Here is a 27782-nt window from a genome sequence, read left to right as displayed (position 1 = left end):
CCTAACCTGTCCTCAAATAGCTTAGGGAATTCCTCACATATGCCCTCCCCTGTCGTAGAACCATCCACTAGCAAGACGTGTTCTTTGTTGTTGGGATCCAACTTGATTCCCAGTTCCTTTTGATGCGTCCATCCTAACAAATTGGACCCTTTATTTGCAAAATATACATTGCCACTTGTGTGGCGATCCTTAAAGGTAATACGCATGTTTAACATTGCCCTTAATGGTATGGGATCTCTGTTATACCCTCCTAGCTTTATGTCTGCAGGTAATAACTTATATCCCCTATTCTGAAATCTGTTTCCAAATACTCTGTAATCCATGAAGGTGAACGATGAACAAGAGTCCGCCAACACCTTTACACTGACCCCATCCAACTCAATGTCACAAGCAGGATACATGTTATCTAGATTGTTATCTTCCCCTGTTCCTTTAACTTGCAACACAAATTTGCTTTTCAAATCTTGTACTTCAACTTTGTGCATGGGTTTCTTGCCATTTCTTTCATACTTACAAACACATGCATAATGTCCTTTCGTACCACACTTCCTGCATATGCAATTGCGAGCTGGACACATAGGACTATTAGCTAAGTGTCTAACATTGCCACACCTGAAACATTTATTTTTACCACTTTCAATATTAACCACTGTATTTTTTTTATTAGACACTTCGTGTACCCTCACTTCTTCCTCCTGGTTCATTCCTGTCTCATCCTGTTTTGAGTATACTTTAACTTCTTTTACTAAATCTGTTTCTGTGGAGTGTCTCATTTCTTTCATACTCTGCTGCATGCTCAATGCTCTTTGCTATGTCCACTGCTTCCTTCAAACCAGGATTGTGAGCCAGCAACTTTTCTTGCACACAGGAATTATGTGTGCACCTCAGTAATTGATCTTGTATTAAGGAGTCTCCAAGGTCACCAAATTCACAAGTGCTGGCCAAACCCCTAAGACATGTAATATAGCTACACACCATTACATTTTTCCCTTGTGTTCTACTGAAAAACGTGTGCCTCTCCAAAACCACATTAACCCTGTGACCAAAGTGACTCTCCAGTTTAAGTGTTTTTTCGTGCTCATCTAGACTGTCCCCATCCTCCTCATCATCATTATCATGTTCTGACAAATTTTCATATACTTTTCTCCCTTGAATACCCAAATTATGCAATGGAATATGTTGTTTCCTTACCGCCGTAAATTTTTCCCCACCTATTGCTATTAAGTATGACTCGGATAATTTTGACCATTCCTTCCATGGTAATGTGGGTTCACCTATTTCATTAAGAAAAGGGGTTGGCTGTGACATACCTGTTGCTGCCATACTGCTCTATAGGCTTACATGTTCAATTTATGATAATACAAGTACTAACACCTTCTAGGACACTTATGTTAAAAACCTACTGTGTTGTACTTTTAGTTGTGAAGCGATAGATGAAAGCAGGATGAACATTTAGCCAGTTGCCACACGTGTTACACTCACAGCCCCTGAATGGCAACTAGGCAATGTTCTTTCTTTCATCTGTACCATTTTAATATTTTAATATTAAGTGAGATAAACGCTTAGACTATCCCCGTGTATTTCACTCCAGGCCCCGCCCACTTTCTTTGACAGACAGGGCGCTCCGAGCATGGTTTGACACTCCTCCTGTAACGCAAAACACGCCTCCTACTCCCTTGTCTCGAAAGGTGACAGGACAGGCTGTTGCAACTCCTCCCCAACACGGAACTGACTCGCTGCTTTCACACTATGATGATCCCCCGCAGCGAGGACAGAGTCCAATCTTCTCTGCCGAAACGTCAACAATTTTGACAGTTACCAAAATGGATAAACGTTTGATCCGCCTCCTTCCACCTTCCCTCCACACAAGAAACTGTTTGATGGATTTCACTATGCCCTCCTTCCTGTTTCCGGACTCAGTGACTGTTACATCATCAACATCTCGCTGAAGGGAAGAACCAAAAATCACAAAAAATTCCAGGATTCTCTACTCCAGTGTATCGCTCACTTTCAGCAACGGTAGCTGCTTCACCTCAAACAACACTGGTACACTCAGCTCTATGAACTTTCTATTCCCTCATAAATGCAGAACTCACAGAGCCCAACGAACTCCAGGTAAGATATAGTTTATAGCCAATGTTGTACATATATGTTACTGTCCACCCGCCACTACTTCCTCCATAGTGGTCGTACAAGAATGAATAATGTGAATATGCTGCCTATAAACAGATATTTTATCCGCTCAACCCCTGAGCAAGCTGGACGCAACCCCTTACTTCAGATTTAGGGTGACAATGTCCACATAGACATGTTAAATGGTGCTTGTCTTCATCCTGATTTAATAAGGGTCAAGAACCACTTATAACTCTGTTATGCAGTCTATAACTCATACCTTGATCCTTGCAGTCCTTACTTTTTTTTTCTCAATACATGTTGCTCTGAATCCCAACACTGAGATGGTAGTACATGATCAGGGGTAAGGCGTCTTCACTGCCACCTGCACAGATGTATCCCATCCTCGTTGCCAAAATGTCCTTTTAGTAATCAAACTGGAGTCAGATAGGAACCAGAACGTTTATTCAACCAGACTCCTCAACCGCCATCTCTCATCCGAACATTCTTAGCTGAGCTCCAGTGCATTCCATTGTCCCGTATTCTGAGGTTACAACACTGGGACATACCATTCTGGGTATAGATATATAACTACACTAAAATAACATTATAAACTGTTAACTATTAATGAATACATTAAACACTTGTAAGTACATTTTTGATTACAAGGAGATTGAAATTGAAATCATTCAAATTTACAGATTACAACAGATTCCTTTTTGGTTTCTCTGAACTTCATTCTGTATTGCTCTGTGGTGAGCCCAAAACCATCCAAGAGTGCATTCTTAAGAACACAGTAGTTGTCTGAGTCCTCCTCCCTGGCTGTGAGGAGTCTATCCCTCCCCTTGTCAGAGAAGAACAACCAGAGAATAGCCGCCCACTGCCTTTGATGGACCCTCTGAACTTTACAGGCCCTCTCAAGTACAGTGAACCACTTATCAGCATCAAACCCCACCTTGTATGGGGGAACAATTTTGTGCAGGTTTCTTGAATTCATAGAGTCCTCCCCTACTCGATAATCCCTGAAACCTTGAGTTGCTGCAGCCATGGTTTACTAACCTCAACCTCTGCCTCTCTCTCTCCACTGCTAAGGCCTCCCTGTCTAGGGCTAGCTGTTGCTGCTGCAGCCTCAGCCTGGCCTCCCCCAGTCTCAGTTTTCTGAGCTCCATATTTATGGAGTCATCCCCTGGAGTTGTGCAGTGGGATCCTTCAGATATTGAAGTGACGTGAGAGTGAGCAGAGGTGGATCTCTCCCTAACCTTGGTGACTCTTTCCACTTGCCCTCTGGGTGTGAAGGGAGCCCTACTGGTATGCCTTCCCCACCCACTACCAGCTATGCTAGTGGGCCTGCTAGGGATTCTGAGACCCTTAGAGGCACCCTTCCCCAGATCAAGAACACCCTGTCCTTCCTCAGAGGGGTCGGGGTAAGGTCTACTCTTTCCTCCTCCTCCCCCTGGCTACCAGTTTGTTCCAGGTCATCCTAAATGAGAAGACTCTTGTTAGGATTCCTCTCCATGCCCAACTTCCTCTCTGCACACAACCCCTTCATTTCATTGAAGGTCATGTTCTCATAGGGAGAGTCCATGACCTCAGAGGTGTGTCCAGCTGCAGACATGGTATTTGTTAGGATGGTGTAGGGTGTACCTAACCTACCTAACACCGAGTCTCCCTAAAAAGAAACAAAAAAAGTTCAGAGCAACAGCTATGCCTAGACCCTAGCTCACCTAAACTTTAGAGACTAGATTCCTGCACTAGGTATGATGTATACCTCTAGGTATGGATTAGTTCTTTCCTATGGAAAGCACCAAGTGACAGAGTGATAAGGCAACTGCACGTGCTTATCCCAACGCTGCACCACCAATGTAGGAGACTGGCCTGGTTTGTAGTGTGTACCTAAGGTACTTACACCTTATACCAGATCCAGTTATCCCTTATTAGTATAGTGTAGTCCGTGTCTAGAAGCCAGGCTCTCTAGAGGTAGCTGTGGGCGAGCAGCCAAGGCTAATCTAGGAGACGTGCAAAGCTCTTGCAAAATCACTGTAGTCACACACAGTACTCACACACATGAAAGAAAATATTCAGTGTTACAAAAATAAAGGTACTTTATTTCGGTGACACAAATACCCAAAATACCATAGAGACTATACTCCCTTAGGAGGTAAGTAATACACAAATTATATACACTAGTATGCAGAAATAGGCATAAAAACAGTTAGAAACAGTGAAATGAGTACAAATCACAATAGTTAGAAATAGCCCTAAGAGGAGCACAAACCATATACTAAAAAAAATGGAATGTGAATGTCGTGCCTCCACCTAGGTAAGTGGAGTGTGTAGAGGGGAGCAGGGAGTACTACGAAAGCCCAAAGGCAAGTACCACAGGCCACACCAGAGTTGAGGAAAGCAGGAGTAAATTAATGTAGTTTCCCCAGAACACCCACTTAGAAAAAATAGAAGAAATATGCAAAACCCAGAAAAGACTGCAAGACACCAACAATGGATTCTTGGAGAAGAGGCCCTGAAAAAGAAGGGGACCAAGTCCAAGAAGCACAGCAGAGTTCAGGAAGGGCAGGATCCTCTACCCAGCAGAAGGAAGGCGCAAGAAGAGGGTCGACGGTGAAGAAGGAGAGTCAGCACTGCACCCCAGAAGATGAAGTCAGGTTCCTGAAGGATGCATGTGATGTCCAGCGCAGGAAGGAAGGTTGCAGTCAGGTTTGCATCTTTGGGTACCGTCAACAAGCCTTGGCACATGCAAAGCTCACTGTTAACGGTAAAAGGTGCTGCCTGGGCCCAGGAAGGATCAGGTGGACTCTACCTGGGAGTGGGAGCCAGAGGGGCCCTCAGGAACTCAGAGAGCCCACAGAAGCACCGGCAGCACCCACAGGAGACCCACAGAATGGGGACAAGAAGAGTGCAGAAGCAGCTCATGCAGCAGAACGAAAAAGGCTCCCATGCCGCCGGAGAACCACTCAGGGAGCTGTGCGTCGCAGGAAGGAGTGCTGGAGGCTGGAGCCTCAGGATACCTGAAGATCTTGGAGATGAGGTGCCAACAAGCCTTGGGTACTATCCTGCATGGGCAGGCAAGGGCTTACCGCCACCCAAGTTGGAGAGCTGGACCAGAGGTGATGTAGGATCCATGCAGGTCTTCAGGAGAGGGGATCCACGCAGTCGATCGTTGTGCAGATTGGTGCCTGCTGAAGCAGGGGAGTGACTCCTTCACCCCAATGGAGAGGCCTTTTTCTTTCTGGTGCAGTCTGAAGACGGGCTGTCCTCGGAGAATGCACGACCAGGAAACTGTTGCAGTTGCTAGAAGGAGCCGCTGATACAATGTTGCAGAAGGCGCCTTGCTTCTTTGTTGCAGTTTGTAGGGTCCTGGGGCGTCCAGATACAGTTTCTTCAGTGAGAAGTCGAAGTGAGAGTTGCAGAGGATTCCTGCTGGAGTCTCGCAATCCGAATCTGAGGAATCACCCTTAAGAGAGACCCTAACTAGGTTAGAAAGGGTGACTGTCACCTGACTGAGTGACCACCTATCAGGAGGGGGCTCAGATGTCACCTGCCTGCACTGGCCACTCAGATGCTCCCAAAGTTCCTGCCAACGTTGTTTCCAAGATGGCAAAACCCAGGGACCCTATGGAGGAGCTCTGGGCACCACCCCTGGGGTAGTGATGGACAGGGTAGTGGTCACTCTCCTTTCCATTGTCCAGTTTCACACCAAAGCAGGGACTGGGGGTCCATGAACCGGTGTAGACTGGCGTATGAAAGGAGGGCACCAAATATGCCCTTCAAAGCAAAGCCAGAGGCTACCCCTTCCAAGCCTGTAACACCTTTTTCCAAAGGGAGAGGGTGTAATACCCCTCTCCCAAAGGAAATGCTTTGTTCTGCCTTCCTGGACTTGAGCTGCTCAAGCAACAGGAGGGCAGAAACCTGTCTGGGAGGTGGCAGTAGCTTGGGCTGCCCTGAAACCCTCAGAGTGGTGGAATAGCAGTACTGGGAGTCCTCTAAGAAGCCCCCAGAGTGCATGGAATTATAAAACCAATGCTTGCAAAAAGGTAGGGGTATGATTCCTACATGTTTGATATCAAACATGCCTATGTTCGGAGTTACAAACGTAAAATGGCGTCCCCGCACTCACGAAGTCTGGGAAAATGGGCCTGGAGTTCATTGGAGTACCTCTGCTAGTGCAGGGGTACCCTCACACACTAGTACTTAGCACCCTGTCCTTGGGCTAGAAGGCATGCCATAGGGGTGACTTATAAGTGACCCGGTGTATTGAAAAATGGCAGTGAAATGGTGCTTGCACCTTTTCACGCAGTCTGCACTGGAAGTCCTGCAGAACCCTTTGTATGGGCTCCCTATGGGTGGCAAAATATATGCTGCAGTCCATAGGGATCTCCTGGAACCCCAATGCCCTGGGTACCTAGGTACCATATACTAGGGACTTATAATGGGGCACCAGTGTGCCAATTGTGGCTGAAATACTGTGGTAGACAGTTACCATTACCAAATTTAGGGGCGAGAGCATAACTACTGGGGTCCTGATTAGTGGGGGGGGGGGGGGGGGGGGGGTAATCAAACTCTATTTAATATATACATTTGCCCCCTGGTGGAAGTCATCAACACCATGAATTCACAATCATCACATACGCTGATCACACTCAGCTCATCATTACCCTCTCTCAGAACTACATACACATGGCTTCCTCGCTAAGTTCTTGTCTTGCGGAGGTCACCTTGTGGATGGATCTTAACCGCCTCAAGTTGAACACAGGGAAGACTAAGATTTTTATCCCGGGTAAGCAAGCTAATATCGGGTCGACCACCTGGTGGCCTGAAACTCTTGGTCCCATATCCTGCCCTAAACCCAGGGTTAAGGTATCTAGATGGATGAGACGATGTCCTTTGACAGCCAAATCATGGCTGTCACAGGGAAACGTTTCGAGATTCTAAAAAACCTTCAAAAATCTTCTGCTTCCTTCCAGAATCTGCACAAAAAACATAGTCCTGCCCTTAATCATGTCTACGCTGGACTACTGCAATGTGCTCTATCTCAGTGCGTCACAGACCTGTTTGAAGAGACTCCAGCAAGTGCAGAAAGAGACAGCGCACCTTCTGCTGAATATCCCCAAATGCATGGGGGTCGCACTCTCCAAATTGCACTGACTTCTAATGAAGCAGAGACTTTCTTTCAAAGCCTTGTGCTGCTGCCATAAGATCTTTTCGAATAGGGGCCCACGTTACTTGCATTCTTTTATCAAACCATACGTTCCACTTAGGAACCTCAAATCTTCTGGTTCCATGTTGGTCAGCATTCCTAATGTTAAGAGAGCGTACATTGGTTGTAGCTCCTTCGGCTATCTAGCACCTAAACTCTGGAACTCTCTCCCTCTCTCGGCACGTCAGGTACATTTGGAATCCCTCTTCCAGAAACAAAATTAAAAACTAGGCTGAGCTCATTCAACAAAAACTGATGTATATGCAACCTATGGGAGCTGGACCATTCTGTTCGGGGACACCTCGTTTTGAGATCACACTATTAGGGGAGGACAGATGCAAATCCGCTGATGTCAGCATCTGGTTTTGTGTTATATAGTATGAATCGGGGCTCCCAATGAGCATGCTGGAATTGTCACATCACACCTTACTTGGAGACAGTAGGCCCCAGCGATAGGATAGTCCTCCCTCATTGGCTTTCTTGTAGCTGGGCATGTCCATGTAGGCCAGATGATGGTAGTAGGCTGTGCCACTGCCCAGGAAACCAGTGCAGTTCACCCATGAGCTCTTACAGACCTGATCAGTCGTCACCAGCGCAGACTTCTGCCAGAGGGCTACTCAATAATGGCCCATCCTCTGCTGGAAGCCACATGGAGGTGTATTGCTGCTGAATGGAGTTACTGCATAGTCCTCTTCATTTCATTAGACCTCGCAGCTGGCATGAGCGATCACGGCAGGACTGGCTTGAAGCACCCCACCCTCTGCTCAGTTCTACAAACACGCCAAGTACAACTCGCAGTCCTCAGCGTCAGCGCGCACAGGTCACATGGAGACAGCGGTGATTCAGGCCCACCTGTCCGTCCAGGCAGCAGATTGACTTCTCTCCAGGTGACACACTATGTAGATATGCCACTGTTTGGTGTTTTTGAGCATGTTGACTGTAGACAAGAGGTGGATTTTAGACTCTGGCCCAGAAGTTTAATGCAGTGTAGCCACCTTGGGCAACAACTCTCTGGCACCCCGACTGCACAGATTTAAACCCTTGTGCTTTGGTCATGGTTATATAACCTTGCCAATAACTAATCCACACAAGAAAACAGCATGACAAATCACACACTGCAAAGCTGCTGAGTGTAACTTGCTACTTAGTACCTTTGCTGATGGACGACTAATTGAAGATTTCCAAACTCAAAAGTAATGGCCCCTTTAACAGCATATTACATTTTGTGCATGAACATACATACTGTTTTATTTATTTACAAAATTAGAACTTTTTATATAACGTTTAGCTTTAGTTTCACAAGTCATATTTCAGAACTAAGGCCTCATCACCATGAAATATTTGCTGTATAACAGCTTTCTTAATCAAATCATTACAATCAAACAAAAATAAATTATTTGTACATTATATTGGGCCTTTCACAGAGCTGAGAGTTAACAAGATCTGAATACTTGATCCTCATTCGAAGCTTACAAATTGATGTCAACTGAGAGTAGACTGTTTTAAGTTAGCATGGAAGTTCGAGGTGTGAACAATCCATGCTTCCATATTTTTTTGGGATAAACAATTGTATTCTTTTAAAAGGTATAGAACAAGTCACATTGAGATCCATCCATACAACACATTCCCAGAGCACCATCAAGCCCACCCAAGACCATACAGTGCAGAGGTCAGCAGATCTTAAAGTTACATTATATGTTCCCCTGACCTCCTCCTCGTAGTACTTCCAATTCCACATTCCCAGTCCATTTACCCCTTGCTTTATTATATTTGGCTGGGCCGCCCTGCGCCTTATACACTGGTTTCTCCTGCTGGGTGCACCAGGAGGAGGGTTTGGTAAGGGTCCAGTGGGCAACAATGTCTCTTTTTGCCACCAGCAGTGCCGTCCCTAAGAAGGTGCGATTGGCCCCGTTCACCCCCCCCAATTCCCTCCAGGACCCCAAGGAGGATTGGAATGAGAGCCCAGAGTAGCTCAACACCTAGGGTAGTGGACAATTTAGTGGCAATCATCTCCCAGGACCGCACTATCATGGGACATGCCCACACCATATGAAAAATAAATCAGCATCAGGCTGCGCACAATGGGGGCACTGGGAGAAAACTCAGAGTCCCACCCTGTGCATCCAGTCTGGAGTGAGATAGGCGCAGTGTAAGTAATACGTTTGGATATGGCAGAGCCGCGATTACATGGTCAGCACTCTAGTCACAATCATGGCATCACACCAGTCCTCGTCCTCCAGTTGCCCCAGCCAACCCTCCAATCTGGATGTGAGACCAGTCATGGGATCCTGTGTGTTAAAACTCAGGGTGTGATAAATTTGAGACACTCCACCTTTTCCGAGCACTCACATCATAATCTTTGCTTCTATCGGGCTGAATTCGAGTAGTGCCATGTCCATCGAGATATGAGCCCTCAATGCATGTTGCAATTGTAAGTATTTGTGGAATTGGGTATTTGAAAGGGAGTACTGCTGTCTGAGGTCATGAAACAAAAGCATATGAAACCGGCTCTAGCCGTTGCCCACGAGTATGATACCAATGGTGTCCCACTTGCCAAATCCCTCTAGGGCAGCAACCTCCCCAAGCCACGTGCCATGCCACAGAGGGGTCTGTTAGGTAAGTTTAGACCACCAGCCCATGTAGCGCTGAGCAGCCCTCCATCCTCTAAACACTGATTGGGTCACCTCTGAGATATTGTCAGAAAGTGGTGCCCCATAGAGCAACGCTAGAATGCGAGGGAACTCTATTGTAAGGATTCAAGTTGATATGCCAGGTCTCACCACCCACCCCCAAACCAGTCATTGATCACCAACAACTGGGAGGCTAAGTAATAAAGATATAGGTTTGACTTCTCCGCTCCCCCTCATAGGTGTCCCGTTGGCAGGTGAAAAAGGCCAACTGGGCACGTGATTTATGCCATAAAAATTGATTCACCACTTATTCCATCCCATTAAACCAATGCCTCAAAATCATTGGGAGTTAGTTTTGGAGGAGGTAGAGGAATCATGGCAATATCATTAGTTTGTATGGGGCGATCCTACCCATGACACTAAGGAGAAGTGCCTGCCACCTGTGAAGGTCCTCCTTAATCTTGTGATTCAGAGGTGTAATGTTAAGGGACTATGAAAACTCGGGCTCCAGGGCAACAGTGATGACCAAGTAGTAAAAGCTAATGCGCCAGATGGGGATATTGTGCTGCCAGTCTAAATTATCCCTTGCCGGGTACAGTGGAACTAGTACAGATTTGCTTGGAATAATTGCCAGTGTTGAAGCTTCTGTGAAGAGGTTCAGGAGCTGCAAGCATCGGGGACCACTGCTGGCTAGGTTGGCCAGGTATAGGAGGACGTCATCTGCATATAATGCAATGCAGTCTTCACGCCCAGTGGCCCAGACCCGCCCCCGTACCATGGGGTCCCCCCCTCTGGATCCACACCTAGGGCTCTACAGCTAACGGAAAGAGAAGAGACAAGGGCAACCTTGATGAGTCCCGCACCCAACAGGGAAGATGTCTGACATCACACCGTTCACCTGGACCCATGCTGATGGATTAGAGGATTCACACCAGGCTACTATACTTGGGACCTAACCCTGCTTTCAGAAGCACACAGAACAAGCAGGAACAGTTTACGGTATCAAATGCTTTCTCAACACCTATGAGGAGCAACGCCAACTGGGGGGCAGGAGATGATGATAAGCCAAGGCCACATGCAGGATTCTGAGGCAGTGTTGCATGCTCCTGGCCGGCATGGAACCGCACTGGTCCGGGAGGATTAAAGATCAAAGCACCTTACGCAGGGGTTTGCCCAGAATGATGGAGATCTTTATTCAGTGTGCAGAAGTGATTTGGGAAGGAAGGGGCCACTCCTGAGACCGAGGAAGGCCATGACTTTGGAAGCACCACCGTGTGGCTAAGCCAAGCTCAGGGGGAATACTCCTTCTAATATTTCAGCATACAGGTTCACCTGGTGTGGAGCCAGCTGCTTACTATATTTGCAGTGTACCTGCCTGGGCCTGATGTGTTACCGGCTGCTAGTGCAACAATGGCCACGCCGAACTCCGATTACAGCTTCGTCAAGGTCTTGCCTTTCGGCATCAGAGAGGCGTGGAAGTAACACCTCGTTGAGAAGGGGGAGCTGCCCGTTTGGCCGAAGGGCGCAGGCGTTCCTCATAGAGCTTCTCATAGTAAGCAACAAAGGCTTGGGCAATGGCTGGGGAGGTATGGTGTGATTGGCCTGTCTTGTCAATGATCTCTGGAATAACCCTATTGGCTAAAGGTGGGACGCCAACCAGTACAATAACTTCCTGTTTTTATCCCCCCAGCCACAAACCCGTGCCTATGAGGCCCACCTCATGTGTTTTGCTGTTTCACAGAAGAGGTGGCGAATCTCTTCCCGGAGTGACAGGAGCTGCCTAGTGATGGCTTGAGTAGTGGGGGAGAGTTGTGCCTTTAGGCACAGGGTCTGGGCTTCAGGGCTTGTGATGTGCTGGTGTCTGGTGCATTCCACCACCCAGACGAGGTGGCGTGCATGGCCCCTAAGCGTGGCCTTGCAGGCTGCCCAAAGAAAGCCGGGGCATAGCAATGACCGGACATTGGTATAGAAGTAATGTTTGAGTTACTTTACTAGGGCCTGAGTAAAGGACCCGTCTAAGAGATGCCATGCATTTAAACGCCACATCCGGTGCTGTGGGGTGCCGGAATCACCCACATGCAACATTAGTGGAGTATGGTCAGATATACCACGAGGAAAGATTGGGGTGTGGACCACAGAGAGCACATCCAGGGCTGGCATGAAGAAGAGGTCTATACAGGCATGTGTGTGTGTGGTGTGCCGCCGAGGTATGTGTGATTTGTTGCACTCAGGGATTCCATTTTCACCATACATCACAAAGGCCCAATCCATGAGCCCAATTACTTAGCACGACTACTTCTTACAGTGGATGGGGGACTGGTGGAATCAACGGAGGGATCTGGCACAGCACTAAAGTCGCCCCCTATCAAAGTAAAGCGTGGCGGAAGCTGCGTTACCACTCCCTGGAGGGTGTCCAGGAACTCCTCCAATGCAGCCCGGGGGGGCGGGGAGAGATTTATATAGCGAGAAGATTAAGCAGTTGACCCTCCAACACCCCAGTCACAGCGATTTAACAACCCTGAGAGGGTGAACCTTGCCTTGACCGCCATCAAAGGAAATGCTTTGTGAAGCAGTATCTCCAGATCCCCTACTGAACCCAGCATGTTAGACTCTGTCAAAGCTGTATCTAGCAAGCATATTGCAGCGGGAACCCATTAAGTATGTTTCCTGCACATTCAAAATGGAGGAAGAAAAGCGGTGGACATAGCTAAGAAAAGCAGAACGGTTAACCTTATCCAGCAGGCAATTAACGCTCCACGAGATTACATTGAAGGGACGCCCAGAGGGGCGGAGGGAGTCAGTGGACTCTGAACCACATTCCCCTAAGTCGAGTGCATGTCTCAGCCGGGGAAGCATCTGGAGTGGTGGCAATGGACTCATGTGACTACCTGTGGAAAAAAGAGGTTTATAACATAAAATCACAAACAACAGAATTACTTAAATTTGTCACAACAAACCCTCCCCGTTCCCCCAACTCCCTCCCCACCCCATATTTCCCTTTTACAAGCATCTGTCGCCCCAAACCGCATACCTCAACCTGACAACACTCTGTCCAAGATGGAAATGGAGTGGTGAACCCCTCCAGTGAGTCAGATCCATGCAATACAGTGCCTGCCGTGCAGCAGGTGGTTAGCCAGTAAATCCTCCAGGTAGCCAGGGTGAAGAGTTCCCTCATCAGGTGTCTCCCTCAGCTTACCTAGAAAGGTGGAGGGGTCTGGCTTAGCCGCTCCGCAGCAGGCACCGCTGGAGTGAGACTGCCAGTTCCAAGTACAGGCGAGTCCAGCCTTTGGTTTATCGAAAGCCTTGGTGACTCAAGACTAGGTGATAAGGATGCACTAAGGTACTTCCTCCAACAAGACCAGGTGCAGCTCCTCTTAAGGTGACAGACCGAAGGGAGCGCCTCGTCGAGCGCCGACCCTCGCCAGGCGCTGTGGAGGGGCTAAGGGAGTGCCGCGCACTGGAGTCGGGTCTCCTCAGTAAGCCATTCCCAGGCCGACTCCATGTGTCAAAGAAGACGATTTGCCGACCACAAACACTTTGATTCATGCAGGGAACATGAGCATATAAGACAGATGCATTGCTGTAAGCTTCTGTTTGACTGTTTCATAGGAGTGACGTGTATTCTGAACTTACCTTGTGTAGTCTGGGAAGAGGAGTATTTTATCCTTCTTGTGACAAAGGTCAGATTTTGTCCGAGCTTCCTTGAGGATTTTGGCACGGTCCTTGAAGTTAAGAAAGCATGCTATCAACAGGCGCCTTTGGCCTCCTGGAGGAGGCTTAGGAGCCAGTGCCCTGTGGGGCCGTTTGATTGCGAACCATGGGGACAGCTTATTTGCAGGCATCCATGATCTGAGCTACTGTTCCAAAAACTCAGCAGGGCATGAGTTTTCAACCTCCTCAGGGAACCCTACGAAGTACAGGTGTTGTGTCTTGACCACTTTTCTGCATCGTTTGCTCGGTGGTGCATCCATCCGGGTCAACAACTGAGCAAATTTAGTCCTGCGTTCCATCATATTCCACTGTAGATACACTACCCTCCACCTCTGTAATGCGACCCACTGTCTTCTAGAAATCCTGGTGCAGGCCGACATCTTCCCGCACCTCCCCAATTTTTGTCCCCAGTGCATTCCGAGAGGAGTGTATGGCTTGAAGGATAGTGTCCAATCAGTCAACTACAGATGTGTCTCTAGCTGCAGTGTTGCCCCCGGAGCTACCTGGCAGGGTGGTGAACTGCTGTATTCGTTGCTGGGAGGGGGGGAGGGTTTACCAACTTTATCTCTCCCCATATTTCAGGCTGTCTCTCACAGGGGCGCAGAGGGTTGGCCCGCTTGCCGGTGCATGAGCAGCCAACAGTCACTGCCGCTCCTGTTCTTATTACAGAGTCCCTATAGTGTGCAGAGGAATGAAATAGGGGCCCTGGAGCAGGAAGCAGGCGGGTCTCAGGAGGTCCAAGTGTGCCCACCTGCCGGTCAGGCCAAAAGAGGAAGAACTTTGGCAACGGCCCGGAGTTCCACTGGGCCAACACAGCTCTAGTCATGACAGGCGTCCCTCGAGGTGGGCTCGCAGGTATCCGTGCCACGTCATGGTGACCCAGCACTATTTACAAGACAAAAGGCCCTGTCTGGGTCACACCACGTGCCAACAGGCACCTCCCAGATTCACCACCAGAATTGAACCCCAATGGACAGGAGGGCCCGCCTCCACCAAGGAGCGCCGAGCAGCCCCGGAGTCAGGGCCCCAGAGGGCAATGACCTCAGCAACGAGTGGCAGCCGCACCCCCGCGGAGACCAGAGGCAGACTGGCCGGTCCTAGGCCAGGCACACCAGTCTGAGCCCCAAACAGGGCCACTGGAGCGCCCATATGTCTGTTATGCCTCATCCTGGGGTCCAAGCGGCAGTCTGCAGGCCAGGAAGCCCCAACAACTCCACAACTTTCAGATCGCCCCTGTGTCCCTCAATCTAGGGGGCGGCACAGCAGGAGTCCCCCTGAAGGGGCATGCCCACACTGTACGAGATTCCAGGCCCTCGGCTGACCACCCGACTATCTCCACGTTGGGGGCTGGATGGGAGTGTCTCAGGCAGCAGAGTCTGCCGGCCCACCACAGCCCAGCCCTCCATCTTAGGTCACAGGGAGGATCAAGTCAGGCAACCCCGATGGTGGCTGTGGCGGCCTCCGCTACCTTACTCCCACTCCAGGCCAGACACAGAGTGTGCCAGATGTAATGCCAGCTACCGCGGGGTGGTACAGGCCAAGACAATGCGGCAGATGACAGAGGGGTCCAGAGCGTTCTCTGAGTGTGACTGCCATCTTCATGCCCCAAACCACGCCCCCCTGCATTCTTCCATATTTAGTTTGGTGTTTAAAAAAAAAAAAAAATGAAGAACGCATAGGAAGTGGTATAAATTATCTATAGGTTTCCATAGTATGTACTGCTTTTCTAAAAATAAGATTAATTTACTTCCCCCATCCCACATGGGCATGTAACAGCCCAGCCTGTTGAACATGGGAAGTACACAATGCTTCTCCCAGAGTTCATCAGAAATAAAAGAAATGCATTATGTCTCCGAGTGTGCACTTCAGACTGCGTGCCATTAAAGTAAATATTGCTGTTTAATAAGAGTAAAATGTATTAACATGAAATCCTTTAAGCCTATTGCCCCACAAATCAGATAGTAGACAATATTTATGCTAAAGTGTAATCTTTGCACAAAGTAGGGAACATTTTCTAAACTGAATTGTTATTTACAGATATGATAAGTTTGCCAATAGTATGTGAAATCAAACATTTTTAAAAAGTTAAAAAATGCATTCTGAATTATTATATTCTGTCAAACATAAATAGTGGGACATCATGAGGATGGCCAGATGAATCAGTGTCATGTGAATGCTGCTTGACAGGTTTGGATTTCATATAATATATTAGTACATTACAGGTATTGTAATCATGGTTCTTTTTCAATAGAAAATTAACTGACCTCAAAAAAATGATTGTTAAATTAAAAGTTCTTGCGAGATGGTGTCATCTGGTCATCCTACACATCATAATTACTAAAAGAACAAAAATATACATATAAAGATTGCTGTTTCCTATTCTCAACACATTGTACTCCTCTATTTACAACCATACATAATTCCCAGATTCAAGCAATGAAATTAAATCATAATTTCATAGAAGAAAAGATACATAGAAGGTAATCCTGTAAGATGTTCTTTAACTTACCTCTAGGGGCTTAGGAGACATTTCATGGGTTCCTATGAAGCATGGGTTTTATCAGCAAGTAAACAGCCTCAAACCAGTCTTCAGAGCTTTACTATTATGTTTTGTCAATTCAGTATTCCAATCATGAAAATTCAAACCTGACCATACTTATTTTACTGACTGAATGCGGAGAACAGCATTTACCATCTCACCATTATGCAGACTTCACGTACAGTTTTTAGTAAACATTCCCATTTGAAAAACAATGCATTCTTCAACCCAACTGCCACAAAAAAAATCATGTAATATAACAAATACAAAATGACTAACATTTATAACATGACCCTACATTCCCATCTAAGGGATCTGGTGATATTTACAAACCATTTGGCCTTTGGCTTAGTTGTTTATGGTATCATCAGAACCCCATGATGGAAATGTAGGACCAAAATACATGGGTACCTATTATTAGCCTACAAAAACAAAGTTTATACATTGAAATATACCTGGACCTTAATGTTTACATAATTCATTAAAGCACCCACCATCCCCATGCCCATGAATGAAATAGAAAAATGTGCCCCCTGGTCAACAATGCCAAAGGTTACCAATATATTGCATAGCAGGATCAAAGAGCTCTCTCTCCTTACACCACGGAAAAAGCAACTTCAAGAGTGGGATGGTAGTTTCAACATAATTTTGTGTTTTTCCAAAGTTAGAAAGCACAATAATTAAATATTACCTGACATTGGCAAGATCTAGACACTGTTTCTTTATAAACCTTACATCCCTGCATGCTGAAAAGGAAACAAAAACCTACCACATTTATTGTAGCAAAAAATATTTTCTTGGATGTGTTGCTGACAGTGACTTATAATTTCATGACAGACGAAACACACCCTACTTGATACTTATGTATGAGTTTTCCTGTGTGTACATTTGCCGGTGGAGAGGTAGTTGCAAATAAAGCATGAAAGCTTTTCCTACATGCAGTACAACAGAATGTTATTTTCATTTTGTGTGTTCACTAATTGACTGCTAGGCATAATAACTCCTAAAAGCTCTTCCTTCACTTACATCAGTGGCTTTGCAGGAGGTAGCTTACAGTTTATGAATGACTGAAACATCCTATATATTTTATGGTTTTGTTTCACTGTGTGTGATTGTTGGTGCTATTTTAGGTATGTTGAGGTAGCAAGGCCCATTCCACCTTCACTGCATTTGTATGCCTTCACCAATGGATGGTTAAGACGGTTGCTTGAGTAAATCTCTTACCGCATCCACTGCATGTGTGTATTTTTTGCATTTGCCTATTAGCTGCTGACTCCTTAGACGCATGGATTTACTAAAGGTCTTTTAAAATTCAATCCATTTGTATGTTTTTTTCCTTCTGTATGCCTTCACAGACGGATGGGTTAGGTCTGGTGCTTGACAAGCTATTTCCACATTCTCTGCAGGTATAGGTTTTTTCCCCCGTGTGTTAGATGGTGGCTTTTTGGATGCGTGGATTTATTAAACCTCTTTCCAAATTCACTGCAAGTGTATGGTTTCTCTGCCACATGCCTTTGTAGATAGATGGTTAGGATTGATGATCAAGTGGAGTGAATGTGGACATTTCTTCATGTGTATTGTTTTTCCTTGGTGCATGCGCTGGTGGATCTTTATAGTTGATAAATGAATAAAACTCATTCCACATTCACTGCATGTGTGTGTTTTTTCCTGTGTGTGTTAGCTGGTGCCTCTTTAGATGTGAAGATCTACTATAGCTCTTTCCACAATCACTGCATGTGTATAGATTTTCTCCAGTATGCCTTCGTAGATGGATGGTTAGGTCTGATGCTTGAGTAAAGCTCTTTCCACATTCACTGCATGTGTAAGGTTTTTCTCCTGTGTGTGTTAGCCAGTGGCTCTTTAGATTTGAAGATGTATTAAAGCTCTTTCCACATTCACTGCAAGTAAAAGGTTTTTCCCCTGTATGCCATCGCAGGTGGGTGCTTAGGTAAAATGGGCGAGTAAAGCTCTTTCCACATTCACTGCATGTGTATGGTTTTTGCCCTGTGTGTGTTAGCTGGTGACTCTTTAGATGTGTAGCTGTACTAAAGCTCTTCTCACATTCACTGCAAGTGTAAGGTTTTTCCCCTGTGTGCTTTCGCTTATGGACCTTTAGGTTTGATGAACAAGCAAAGCTCTTTCCACATTCATGACATGTGTAGGGGTTTTCCCCTGTGTGTGTTAGGTGGTGGCTCTTTAGAAATGAGGATCTAATAAAGCTTTTTCCACATTCTTGGCAAGTGTAAGGCTTTTCTCCTGTATGCCATCGCAGATGGACGTTTAGCTCTGATGGTCGAGTAAAGCCCTTTCCACATTCACTGCATGTGTATGGTTTTTCCCCTGTGTGTGTTAGCTGGTGGCTCTTTAAAAGTGAAGCTGTACTAAATCTCTTTTCACATTCATTACAAGTGTAAGGTTTTTCCCCTGTGTGCATTCGCTGGTGGATCTTTAGGGTTGATGAACAAGCAAAGCTCTTTCCACATTCATGGCATGTGTAGGGTTTCTCCCCTGTGTGTGTTACGTAGTGGCTCTTTAGACATGAGGATTCACTAAAGCACTTTCCACATTCTTGGCAAGTGTATGGCTTTTCTCCTGTATGCCATCGCAGATGGCTAGTTAGCCCTGATAGTCGGGTAAAGCTCTTTCTACATTCACTGCATGTGTATGGTTTTTGCCCAGTGTGTGTTAGCTGGTGACTCTTTAGATGCGTAGCTGTACTAAAGCTCTTCTCACATTCACTGCAAGTGTAAGGTTTTTCCCCTGTGTGCTTTCGCTTATGGATCTTTAGGTTTGATGAACAAGCAAAGCTCTTTCCACATTTTTGGCATGTGTAGAGTTTCTCTCCTGTGTGTGTTACGTAGTGGCTCTTTAGATATGAGTATTTAATAAAGCTCTTTCCACATTCTTGGCAAGTGTATGGCTTTTCTCCTGTATGCCATCGCAGATGGACGGTTAGCTGTGATTGTCGAGTATAGCTCTTTCCACATTCACTGCATGTGTATGGTTTTTCCCCTGTGTGTGTTAGCTGGTGACTCTTTAGATTTGAGGATGTACTAAAGCTCTTTCCACATTCTTGGCAAGTGTATGGCTTTTCTCCTGTATGCTGTCGCAGATGGATGGTTAGTATTGATGCATAAGTAAAGCCCTTGCCACATTCACTGCATGTGTATGGTTTTCCACCTGTGTGTGTTCGCTGATGCATCTTTAATTTTGATAAATCAGTTAAGTGTTTGCTACACTCACTGCAAGGATATAGTTGTTTTCCCACTGATGTGTATGTTCTCTGATGGAGCCTTTAGTTTTTCAGGGAGGGTAAACCTCTTTCCAGATTCATTGCAGGTGTAAGTTTTTTTTTTACCTCCTGTGTGTGTTCCTTGATGGAACTTTTTAGTTGCTGTTAGTGGAAAGCTCTTTCCATTTATACTGTATGCATCTGTGTTTTCCACTGTATGTGTCCGTTATTAGCCCCATAGAGCTGATGGCTCATTAAAAGTCATCTTACATTCATTACACCTAAATAAGTTTGCTGTTGAGCTGTTACTAAGAGCAGTGTAAGGATTATGACCAATTAAAATTATTTTTACAAACCTAGAACTTCATGTTATTACTTTTGTTTTTGTTTGTTAATAAGTCTTAGCTGTGATAGCTGATGAACACTCTTGCCACATTCACTCTGTTCTCATGGGTTTTCCCCTGTGCATGTTTGGTTATGCTATTTTGGTACTGAGGAGAAGCCAAAGCTTGCCTTATATTGTGTGCATGTTTTTGTTTTTCCCTTTGGGGTTTAGAGTCTAAGCGTTGGTTATATTTTGGTATAAATCATGTAAATGTGTTTGCTGACTGACCATTGTGGTTCCTGAAGTAACTATGCTTTAATATTACCTAGATGTGTACAGAATGCAGTGCATTTGTTCGTAATAATATTTTTTAATAATCACTGGAATTCTTACAAAACTGATAACATAGGTATGACCTTTCAATCAGAAGCTGTGTCTTCAACCTACGTTAAGAACGTTCAAGTATGTGTGCAAAGAATAAAACTCACAGCTTATCTAAATAGTCTGTTTCTTGGACAATATTTATGGAATACACACACAAAGATTAAAACTCATTACCAAGTCTTTAAGTTCTAGTAGCCAAACACTCCTTTCTTTTAACTTTCAGATGTCTGCTTCACGATTCATGTATGTAAGGTCTCTCTCTACAGATTGTAAGGTCCAGCCACAACAGCGTTTATGCTGGACTAACACCATAGCATTTACATTATCATGTTAGAGAGGGGAGCATTGTTGTAATAACCTCATCATTACAGAAGATAAAGGGTGGTCTCTGGCATGTATTAATACTGCAGGTGATGGGACAGTGTAATATTTATGATTTTAATTTATTTGGATGTTTTGGGTCCGGCAGCAGAACATCCTCAGCCTCTTGAAGCTGCTGGATTGCACTTGATGTTCTTGCAGAATACGTCTGATCATTTATGACATGCTGTGTCTCCTGCTGAGTTGTTCCATTGCAAATTACTGATTGGTATCAGTTCTGGTTCTTCTTGAGTATCAGATAGCTTTCGAGTATTGTCATATTTTGTTCATTACTCTTCATCTGATTCTGTGTTCAGGAATCGCCTCTCTGGGGATACAAACAATAGTTGCAATGTTGAAATCTATAGGCAACACTATGTCTCTGAATGTAAAAAAAAAAAAGTGAATCCCTGAATACATTTTAGACAATGGATAATTAGTCTAGGTAGCAATTCAGCCCATCATCTTAGCTGACTGTGCCACTACAGACCATAATCTCTCTTACAGAAATCAACATTGATTCTGCTCTAAAAAAAAAAAAACAGGCCAGTATGTACAAGAGTCTAAATTCATCTGAATAGTAACACAGGCAACACCACATAATGGTGTTGCCCTTCGGAAGCGAGTTGTAGCTTAAGTCCTGGGGCACAGTAAGACAATTAATCAGTACATTTCACTTGATCATGTTCATAGCTTAGTAAAAAAATATGGAACAATGAAAATAGAACACAACAAAGCTGGAAAAAGAATCATTTTCAGGACAAAAATCAAATCCTAGAGGGGAAATGAGATTTGGGTGGCATGTCAAAGTGTATAATGTCTGTAGGTTCACTGGCAAAAACAGTGGCCAGGCAATGTCTATATCATCCCAAAGAGCTATTAGAGGGGCTGCCACTTTTCAGTGCCTTAATGTTTCAAAGACATTGGCCGTGTGTTCAATAATGCTATGTTGGTTAGATTCAACACCTTTAGTGGATCCTATCTTGTTTTGATGGGAAGCAGAAGTTAGCTTAGCCTTCTGGCTTGCAGACTTGTGCCCCCATCACCTAGTGACTTTTACCCTACATAGCTTGCTCCATTTTAGCGCTACTATTTAATTACATCCTTCCACGATGGCTGCATTGTTTTTAGTTAGGCCAATGTTTTAGTTTCATGTTATCAGTGCAACTGTACTAACGCGTCACTATCAGCGCCAAAGATAAAGACACTGTAGGTATTCATATTAGGTAGTTTCCCTCTTTGCGCTTTCAAGGGAATTTCTTATGTAATTGCCATCCTAAGCATGTCGTGTTATCTATTGTTTGGGAACAGACCTACGTCAGGAGTCTGATCAGATCTGTATAAATACACCTTACACAGACAGTTAGGGGGATTCCTACCAGATGCTATCGATGCTGCACATCACCTTGACGCTGACCCAGTGTTCGTGTCCTCACGGAGTCTGATCTAGAGATCTCATTCCAAGGTATCAAGAGTTGGAGGCTCTTCTCATGGACATTGTATTGGCAGATTAGGTTTAACACGCCTAGCTCTCTTTAGGCTAGGGCATAGGTTCGTCTTATTAGGACATATTTCACATCTCATGTCATTTCATGTTACTGCAAGATGGTGGGGGGTCTTTGTATTAATGACTTGTCTTTACAATTCTGTTTCTTGCACTGTTACTTATCCTAATCATTGCAGCCCATGCAACTTATTGTAGATTGCAGTCTTGTTAATAAAACCTTATGAAAACTCTACTGCATTTCCTTCATTGCCTGTGTGTTTGACTGAGACATGTTGTTCATGTGAGAAAAGGGGTAATCTCTGTTTAACCACGACCTCCCTGAGATGTCGCACTGGAGTTCATGCTTAAAGGTTGCCACAAATCACTTTTTACTATTTGAGTATTTGGTGAGGTACTGCTTGTGAGCCGGAAGGGCTGGGACAACAGTTGGGACTTGTTGTAGGATTGACCTAGGCGCCTACAAACATAAGTACTGTCCTCCAAAAACCAGCAGTCTTGCCTAGAGCAAGAGTCAAACTACTACACACTAACAGTTTCGATAGAGGGCAGTTCTTAGTGTATGCAACCTTACCCTAGGCAGCAAAATTGGCATGTGTGAATTTCTGTCAAAACAGTCCACAGTCTTAAACAAACTGCTGTCAACCATATGGGGTTGAGGGGACATTAGATTTCTATGTCATACATACAATGCTGAGATCATACAGGAAACAACCAGATCTGTTAATCAGGTCCAAGTAAGATGTGTAGAGCTAATGGAAGCTGACTTGCACAAGTTAAAACAAGTTCTGATAGTGCCGAATTTGAAATGAGACACAGTCTACTTGGGTCCCAACTAGTTACATGAGATATGTCTGTACTAGGTACGGAAATCGCAGAGCAGAGTTTTATCCACATATTGTAGTCCTGCTGATTACTAGCACTCTACTGTGAGATAACAGTAAACGAATTGAAAGGTGTTTAAAGAGACATCAACTATTTCTGTATTCACCCTGCCATCAGGTAGAGGAATAGCCATGCACTGGTTAGCCTGATAAGGCTCAGCAAGTGGCTTAAAGCTGCTGATCACTGGAGTGTTGCTGAAAAACCTCACATGATGCGCACAGGGAATTACCATCAACTTAATGAGGAGATGATACCAAATGCTGTGTAATGTAATGTATGCCTAAGAACAGTTGCTTTCCTGAAATTACAACAGACCTTGGTTATATCCTTGTCTGTCTTTCTATAGGGTACCATTGTAAACAATAAGTGTTTATAATTGATGACTTATTGGTTTGGTAGATCATCCACCTCATACTGTTTGTTGCTTGTATTTAAAAATCATTAAAACAAACATAATACAATGGACCAGAAACTGGGAGTTTAGAGATCGTCAAACAAAACTCAAAATACGTAAAGAAACTTCTAGTACTGTAAGGGAACCAAGGGCCAGATGTAGCAAAGTTTTGCGAGTCACAAATGGCCCGATTCGCAGTTTGCGACTTCGCAAAATCCGAAATGGGATGCAAAAATCCCATTTCCGAAGTGCAAATTACGATGCGAGCCATTACCGACTCGCAAAAATAGCGACCTCATTGAGCGACCCGCAAAGAGTAAGTCGCAATTTGAAAGTCGCAAACCATATGAAAAAGCCACTCGCAAATTGCGGCTAGTCGCAAAAAGCCCATTTTGCACACCCAAATTACCACTAAGTCAGAGCAGGTGGTAACCAGAACCAAAGTATAAAAGGAGACCCAAGGCATCTGGGTTAGTCAAAATGGCTGAACTGTATGTGATAGCATGGAGGAGGAGAGTCCATGCCGCCCAGCAGAGGAGGAGGAGGAGGAGCCAGAGACAGGAGAGAATATACCGAACCAGGCAGACACTTTTCCAACAAACTGAGGAGATTTATGACAAATATAGACTGAGCAGTGCAGCAATATCAGAATTAATTGAACTACTCAATCCGCAGCTTCAACGACAGACAATGCGTGGCAGCGCCATCCCCACACATGTGCAAGTGCTATGCTCACTGCACCTCTTGGCCTCAGGTAGCTATCAGGGGGTTATTGCAGTGGCAGGTGGGGTATCCCAAAGTGCACTCTCACGATTCTTCCGATGTTTCCTAGATGCCATACTCACACACATGTCCAGATACATATACCTACCCAGGAATGAGGCAGAAATTAACAGCATCAAGTTGGACTTCTACAGAATTGCCAACTTCCCACATGTAATAGGGTGTGTGGACGGCACACATATACAAATCTGCCCTCCTGCAAATCTGGAATATGTGTTCCGCAATAGGAAATGTACCCACTCACTAAACATCCAGGTGGTATGAGACGCCCATAATGTCATCACTGACATTGTAGCCAAATTTCCAGGGAGTACACATGGCTCATACATATTCAGGCACAGTGGGATACACCAACGCCTAGAACGTGGGGAGTTTGGAGACGGATATCTATTAGGTATTGCTGAATACACCCTGAAGCCATACATACAGGTCACTGTAGAAACCATCCATGCCCTGCTAACATTGCTTATTTTTGGCAAACAAGTGACAGTGCATATGCGCTAAGACCATGGATACTTACCCCGTACCTAACACCTGGCAATGAGAACGAGAGGCGATATAACAGTGCCCATCGGCGGACCAGAACTGTCATCGAGAGGACCTTTGGACTGTTAAAGGCAAGATTCAGATGCCTCCACAAAAGTGGAGGTGCGCTCCAGTATGCTCCAGTAACAGCATTCAAGATCGTTGGCGCATGTGCAATCCTACACAACATTGCCACCAGACGTGGGCTACATCTCACCCCTTAAGACACAGATTCGGAGGATGAGGAGCAAGAGCTACCACATCGACAGACTGGGGATAGAAGCATTGCAAATCAAGGCAGACAGAGACGGGACCACATTGCAACCCAATACTTTGGCAGGTATGTGGCAACTGTCACCACACTCACTGATGTCACACAGAGCCCAGTTGTGTAGTGGAACAAACAAAACCTTTTTATTTGTTAACTAAATGTTGAAAGAAAAGTGTTGTCCGTTAAAGTCTGTACATGTCCAAACGTAATGAGGACACATTGACATCATGTGCCGCATGAGTCATGCTGTCTGATGGCCTACACCCTCCTCCTTGTGCGCCCAGCATGGCTCAGCCCAGGTGGGTCAGCTGACCCCTGCCGTGCACTTGCACTCCTCAGTACACGGGAGTCACTTGCAGACACACTGCTTATTGTGGACCCCTCCTCACTGTCCTGAGGGGTCTCACCTGTGCCCCTTGCCACCTGCCTGGCTTCCAACAAGTCCACTGCGTGGCTGATGCGGCCAAGTCCACGTGCCACATCCCCTGCAAAGTGGCCAAGTTCTACCTGTAGACTCATGGTCCGTCTAGACAGGCCAGTAGTGTTTGTAGCAAGACGCCCAAATGACGCTGCCATGCGGTCGAAGCGTGCCACTGTGTGGCGCTCCCTGCACCTTGCGCTGCGTCTGTCTGCCACCAGTTCCGTCACAAGTTGGCGGATGGCCTGGATGAGATCGCCAACATTATCATTGAGTGTCGAGAGAACTGCGTGTTCACTTCAGCCAGGGCAATGGTCATGTTGCTCTCTATTCTGTGCAATGCACTTGATATTGACCGCAATTGTCTTTTTTGCAGGCGCTGACCGTTAAGGAGGGATGCCTCTACTCCTGACATTGCTGCCTCCCCTATCTCCTCCTGGGGCACCGCCAGAACTCGGCGTCTGTGTCTGCACCTTTGTCGTGCTGCTGGCTCTGGACGACTTGCTGTGGGGCTGGGGCCAGGGGTCGTGTGAGCTTCCCCCATTTCCTGTTCTTGTTCCTGAGGGGACTGTGGTGGTGTCCTGCTGGGCCCAGGAATTTCTGCTGCAGCCTCCTGCACTGTCTCTGGCCTGTTGTCGCCTCCCTGCATGTTGTCGCTGCTGGGGGTGTCGTGTGGGAGACCTGTGGGACATAGGGAATACACTGTCAGTCTCTCACATCTGTTGTATGCCTCACAATAAACATTTGCCTATATGCTGACTATTGTACTACATTGCCCATAATGCACCATTCTAGTGTTTGCTAGACTGGAATGGAGCTAGTCTGGTTGTGCCTGCTGCTGTGTACTGGGAGTGTGTGGATACTGCATTTGTAGGTGTGAATGCATATCTCATGGTACTCACTTTTGGATGTCCCTGGCGCAGAACTGTCCACTTCTCCCATTCCAGAAACGGCCTCAGGCTCCAGGGTTTGCTCCACCATTGCTTCCATGGCTGTGGGTGGTGGGACGGTGGGTCATTGTTCGAACAGCCATGTTTTGAGTTTTTTTCTGAAGAGCAGGAGGTCTTTGGTTTTGCGGAGGTTGGTGGGGAGGGAGTTCCAGGTTTTGGGGGCGAGGTAGGAGAAGGACCTGCCTCCTGTGGTGGTGCGTTGGATACGGGGGACTGTGGGTAGGGCGAGGTTGGCTGATCGGAGGTTGCGGGTGGGAGTGTGAAAGTTCACTCTTTCGTTGAGGTATGTCGGGCCGGTGTTGTGGAGGGATTTCTGTGCGTGGATGAGGATCTTGAATGTGATTCTCTTGTTTATGGGGAGCCAGTGAAGGGTTTTGAGGTGTGGTGAGATTAGTTTGTGGCGAGCGAGGCGCGCGGCTGTGTTCTGGATTCTCTGGAGTTTGCGTGCGAGTTTGAGTGTGGTACCGGCATAGAGGGCGTTACCGTAGTCTAGTCTGCTGTTGATGAGTGCATGGTGACTGTCTTCCTGGTCTCTGGGGGAATCCATTTGAAGGATTTTTTTTAGAGTGTGGAGTGTGAGGAAGCAGGAGGAGGTAAGAGCATTGATGTGCTGTGTCATGGAGAGGGAGGAGTCCAGGATGATGCCGAGGTTGCGTGCGTGCTTATAAACCACAGAGGGTAACCCAAAAACCCGACCGGGCTGGGTAGAAGATAACCATTACATACAACAATGCCCTAACGGGGAGAAACTGACAAATTATTTATACATCATAAAACAACATAGGTGAGAGCAAAAAAGCTATTTATTCATATAAATATATATATTCATTTATTTGCTTGGACATAAATATCAATTTAATAATATATTCATCCTAAATGGACAGCCCATCTGATAAAACAACACACCCAGGGACAGATAGTGTGAGAAAAAGTGCTCGTAATAGATAGAAAGGAGAATAATACATATTCCAATGAATCAAAAAACATTAAAAACAGTCGGTTGGTTCTTTTTTGTTTGCTGCATTAACTCCATTCCAAATCCTCAGAGAGTCTAAATCAATGCCTTCAAGCCTCCAAAGATCTTATGCAGAAACCAATCCAGACTATGATATATCTGTCGACGTTACGACCCTTCTATATCTTGGGCCAAATCCCAGCTCCACAGTGGGTCTTCTTCAGGACTAATACGATGGGAGTCCCATACATATATCCTCTGACTTCTTCACTTCTTTTACTTGTCTATTTATGAGGAGATCAAGTCTGCTTTTAAAATATCATTCCTCCTCATATACCAAGTCACCCATCAATTCCAATGCATTCTTCATTCATATGTGAGCCTACGAAAGACTGAGCGTTCACCAAGCAAAAAAAGGTTGTGTGCGTGGTTTGCAGGGGTGGGTGCGGGTCCTAGGGCGGTGGGCCACCAGGCGTCGTCCCATACGGTTTTGTTGGGGCCGAAGATGATGATCTCTGTTTTGTTGGAGTTAAGCTTGCGGTGGTTAGTTGTCATCCAGTTGGCGGTATTGAGGAGAGCTGCGTGTAGGTTG

General features: G+C 45.8%; 1 protein-coding gene and 1 pseudogene across 1 annotated transcript in view; both read right to left on the bottom strand.

Moving 5' to 3' along the window:
- The window catches only part of LOC138248884 (oocyte zinc finger protein XlCOF6-like), a 256396-nt gene that overhangs the window by 172916 nt on the left and 55698 nt on the right, over positions 1-27782 (bottom strand). The window lies entirely within an intron of this gene.
- The window catches only part of LOC138248882 (zinc finger protein 420-like), a 67242-nt pseudogene continuing 55760 nt past the window's right edge, over positions 16301-27782 (bottom strand).

This window comes from Pleurodeles waltl, chromosome 8 (assembly GCF_031143425.1).
Source record: "Pleurodeles waltl isolate 20211129_DDA chromosome 8, aPleWal1.hap1.20221129, whole genome shotgun sequence".
NCBI lineage: Eukaryota > Metazoa > Chordata > Amphibia > Caudata > Salamandridae > Pleurodeles > Pleurodeles waltl.
The sequence above is the reverse complement of the archived record's forward strand: the minus strand, read 5'-3'. Positions and strand labels throughout refer to the sequence as shown.